Source organism: Sebastes umbrosus, chromosome 20, assembly GCF_015220745.1.
Source record: "Sebastes umbrosus isolate fSebUmb1 chromosome 20, fSebUmb1.pri, whole genome shotgun sequence".
NCBI lineage: Eukaryota > Metazoa > Chordata > Actinopteri > Perciformes > Sebastidae > Sebastes > Sebastes umbrosus.
In genome coordinates, this window is record NC_051288.1 from 7400810 (window position 1) to 7405995 (window position 5186).

A 5186-nucleotide genomic window follows, 5' to 3' on the forward strand; every position below is an offset into this window, starting at 1 on the left:
GCTACAACTACCACAATAAGATTAACCCTTGTCGTCGGCTTTTCAAAATAAAAGTTTAAAATTTGGATATCGAAACTACAGTGTGCACTTAAACGTTACATAAGTGTGTGTTTTCAAAATCTGGATTTCAATAAGGTATCATTTTACGACGGAGTATTAGGGCCACATTGAGGAAAAAAGAAATCTGAGATTTCGAGAATAAAGTCATAATATTACGAGGATAAAGTCGTGATATTACGAGAAAAAAGTCGTAAAATTATGAGAATAAAGTCGTAATATTACGAGAATAAAGTCATAACTTTACGAGAGAAAAGTCATGAAATTACGAGAATAAAGTCGTGATTTTACAAGAAAAAAGTCGTGAAATTACGAGGATAGAGTCGTAATATTACGATAATAAAGTCATAACTTTACGAGAAAAAAGTTTCAAATTATGAGAATAAAGTCATAACTTTACGAGAAAAAAGTCGTCAAATTACGAGAGTAAAGTCGGAATTTTACGGGGAAAAAAGTCGTAATATTACAAGAATAAAGTCGTATCTTTATGAGAAAAAAGTCGTAACTTTACGAAAAAGAAAGTCGGAATATTACGAGAATAAAGTCATATATTTAGGAGAATAAAAGTCAAAATATTAGGAGAATAAAGTCATACATTTAGGAGAATAAAAGTCGTAATATTATGAGAATAAAGTCATAACTTTACGAAAAAAAGGCGTAAAATGATGAGAATAAAGTCATAAATTTAGGAGAAAAAAGTCGTAATATTACGAGAATAAAGTCATAACTTTACGAGAAAAAAAGTCGTAATATTAGGAAAACATATTACCAGCAACCAACAAAACGGGCGAGAGGACAATGCAGTTTCTTGCACAATCTTTTCAAGGTCCTGAGAGAGAACACTCATATTGGAAACAGTGATCTGAAATGAAAAAAACACAATTAGAAAAAAATAAGTAATTGAACAGGTGGATAAGTAAACATGGAAAAAAAATCTAATTAATAGAACATTGCAGATTATTAAAAAAAATCATCTTAACTTTTTCAACAAATTTCAACAATCAAAAACTGCAGCACAATTTTGTCAATTAAAGGTCACAACTTCACTTAGCTTTTCAACATAAGAGAGCAAAATAGCTAAATAGGGATGTAACATGGCCTCCAAAAAGTGCACCATAAAAGCACTGAGAAACAACGTCTCCCTTGTTGGAGTTGGTACAAGGTTGAGAACAACAATGAAAATAAATTTAAAGGTGCTATTAGTAACATTAATAACAAGTCGTTGCCAGACACTTACCGTCAATCTCAGCCATTTATTCGTTTTTTCCACACTAACTGACAACCCAGAGATACCACGTGATACCGACGTTGTTTTAATATTGGCTCACAAGCCTTGTTAGAAGTGGGAACCAAACATGAGATATCTTCCACAGAGGTAAACAAAACATTCATTTTGGACCCACCAAAATTAAAAAAAAAATTATTAATTCACAATCCTAATATTTTTAATTTTTTAGGAAAAGCCATACTTTTATTCAACGCCTTTCTGAAGGCTCTGTGGATTTTTTAAATATTTGTCTACGTAAAAATGTTATCAATAAGACCTTTAAATCAAATCCACGTTTTTGAAGCGGCAATATCATTTATTTTATTTTGAAGGCTACACCTGCAAATAGGAAGGTTTGATCGTATTTATTCCTGTTGGTTTTTATAACTATACAGCTTCACATACTTATTAAATGTTGGTCATGGCATGTTTTTTGTTTTGGAAGTATAAAAAACAAAAAACAACAGGCAAAGATAAGTCAGGGGCCCTGAAGACCCAATATGCATTGTTTGTCAGTTGGTTTGTGGTAATTTGATATAGATCTCTCTCTCTCTCTCTCTCACACTCTCTCTCTGTCACACTCTCTCTCTCACACACTCTCTCACCATTGTGGCTACAACTCTACTGTGGGTGACTGCGGGGGAGACTACTGTTCATATAAAGTGTGCTCAGTTAAAAATAGTTTATTTCTTATGCAGCATACAACAACACATCATAGACAACTTTTGGCAGCGTGGTCTGACAACAAACAACTGTTCAATATGTACAAAGTCTAAAGGCAATAATCTCAATCATTTAGATTATAAACTGTGTCAGACCTGAGCATCCATACAGTAATCTACCAGTAGGAAATATTTGCTAAAGAACATTGCATACTGCAAAACAGAAGTTCATAAATTTGCTTGTGTTACAGTAAAACCTGAACATGGAGCTGTTGTTCTGACATCATTAGTTCTAGTTAAAGCTGCACTAATAAATATTTTTAATGGATCAAATTACTATGTCTAATGTAAAAGTTATGGCCTGCACTGTCAAACCTCGGACCGGTCTCACCAAATCGTGAATGATGCGGTAATTTATAAGTCATTCTGCGTGCAATAACAAGAGCTTTGTTGCTGTTTGCGTGTCATGTGTACTCCATGTAGTCTGTGCTGACTGCAATGCAAACGCATCCGCGTAAATATGCTACGCTCAGAGCTAGTGACGTAGAATAAGGGGCCGTACACATGCCGTGTCTTTTGCATGCTCAAATCCATTGTTGTCAATATAGATACGTGGCAGGCACAGTCAAACGCGAGAGCGACACTGTCGCAGCGCGCAAGTGTTCCCAAGCGCCTATTTTTTGGGCCGCGACGGCTGTGCCATGAGATAACATTTTTTAAACTTTTGGAACCCTTCAGCGCACCACATGTCATGTCACACCAATCACAGCCGGCGCAACCTCCCAAGCACATTGGAAAGAAAAAAAGAGCAGCACAGCTGGCGTTTTCCACGCGTTTTTAGATGCAGCATGTGTTCGAGTATGTGTTGAGTTATTTTGAAGTTACGTTAGTGGCGTGTTGTCCGTACTTATGTTAAATTGTTTACGTAAGTATTTTACTAAGTTTATGTACTTAAGCCCAACCATGATGTTTTTCCTAAACCTAAGTGGTTTTGTTGCCTAAACCTAACTGCAGCCGTTTTACGGTAACGACGTGGCATTAAAGGTACAGAGTTTGGGATTTGGCGGCTCCTAGCAGTGTGGTTGCAGATTGCAACCAACTGAGTACCCCTCCACCCACTCCTCTCTTTCCAAGACTGCGGTAACGTGAGCTGCAAAGTGCAAATCCGTGGTAACGCTGTTCGCCTCGCTCAGAGGCCGTCCTTACCCTAATAACACTACTTTAGGAGCAACGGAAGTCAGAACGGTGGCTGGCGGTAACACGGTTTAGCACTCTGCAGATCAGGTAACGTAACAGCGCAAGGCCCTCTCTAGAGCCAGTGTTTGGTTTGTCCGTTCTGGGCTACTGTAGAAACATGGTGGAGCAACATGGAGGACTCCGTGAAGAGGACCCGCTCCCTATGTAGATATGAAGGGCACAATTCTTATTTTCAGGTTTTCATACTCTAATGAAAACATAGTTATGAATATTATATTCCAATTCTGCCAATAGATGCCCCCAAATGTTACACACTGTTCCTTTCAATGACACATGTTGTCATGTAGTGTTTTAGCGCCCTTTAATTGTTTTGGTTTTCTGGCCTGAAACTCAACATACGTACGATACCTGCCCAACAAGAAATGTCAGAAAAAGTAAGTAACTAGCTGCTGAACAAAGTGTAGCATTTAGCAGCTAAATAGCCAGATATTTTCCTCGGGAATTGGTGGAGACCAAAATGGAGCTAAAAGGAGAGTAGACTTACAATAATTCTCTAAATAAATGGATGTGCAAATAGGCAACTGCTTGCTAACAGGTTTGCCAAAACAATTTTTCAAGGCGGTAATCTCGTTTCGTTGCTCCCTAAGTGGCCCAAAACCTTTTAACCCATTAATGCAGCTTTAATGTGTTGAAGTGGACTTTAAAATTTAACCCTGAGTCTTGAGTTATAATCTGAAGAGAAATGCTAATTATTTGCTTATACTTTTTGTTTGTCTTGATACAAATATAAATAGAGTTTAATATGTTCTGGAGGCACTGCGCACAGATTTGGTACATGCAAACCAGTAAACATGCAACTGAGCTTTAAAGTCAAGCCGTAAAAGCAAAATATATATTTTTTTATATTACACATATTGGGAGGGAAATAATGCAGCAAATCTGCTCACATACTCACAAATAGAAAAATGTACATAGGTGTTTCCTATATGAAGGACTAAATTGGCAATCCAACCCAGGAGCATTGTCAAGTAGCAGTTGCCGTCTGCCTCGCCAGGCGCTCAGAGCACATTAACTTTTCATCCAGCTGTGTCCCTGAGCTTTTCTTGAGTCAGCGGGCGCTCGGCAGCAGCCGACTGTCACTTTCTCGAGAACAGTTTGTCAAGAATGTGCCAGTCTGAGCGCGTCATAAACAGACAGGGCTTTTGTCCATGTACTTGGCTTTGAATTGCATCCATGAAACAGTGTATGGCCTTTGTCTGGATCTCTTGGTAGATTGCATGATACATAAGGATGTAGCAATGATCCAAACTAAGTCTGCCTTGAGACTGTGTGCTCTTCTGGCTTCTATTGCCAGTGGTGTATTTTTAGTTTTTAGTGTCTTCCACTTTGGCAAAATGGTGTGTTTGTAATATCCTTGTATTTCCACCAACAATGATTTAATGGTAAATTAAAAGGTAGAACAACTATTTTTATTCTCAGATCTATGTAAGGCAAACCAAAAATTGTTCAAAAGAAGCATGAATTATATAAATAGTTAGATAAGAAGATCAATCTCATGTCTGTGCGTTAAGTAAGGAGCTTCATTTGGGATGTGGTTAGACTACAGACTGTATATAAAGATGGACGACATGACAGCTCCCCAAAAGTGAAGCCAAAACATCTCCATCGCCCCCTGGTGGCTATACGTCCCCTGTGAAGGACAACTTGTCGAGTACCTATCGATGTAGTTGGATAGTAGGAATATAAATTGATACATCGATGTAGTAGATGAATCGTTACACCCCTATCATAGAAGCAAAGAGGCGAAACTCTGGTGCTTTTTTGACAACAGCTGCTAGATGGCGCCATTTTGGACTGTAAACAGTAATGAGTCTGTGGCCATGGATGTATAAAGAGACATCTGTAAATCAGAAGATACATTTTTTTTTAGGGAAATCAACTTCCCAGTAGAATAGAATAGAAATAATTGTGTTTTACTTTTGCACGGCACTTTGTAGGCGGAC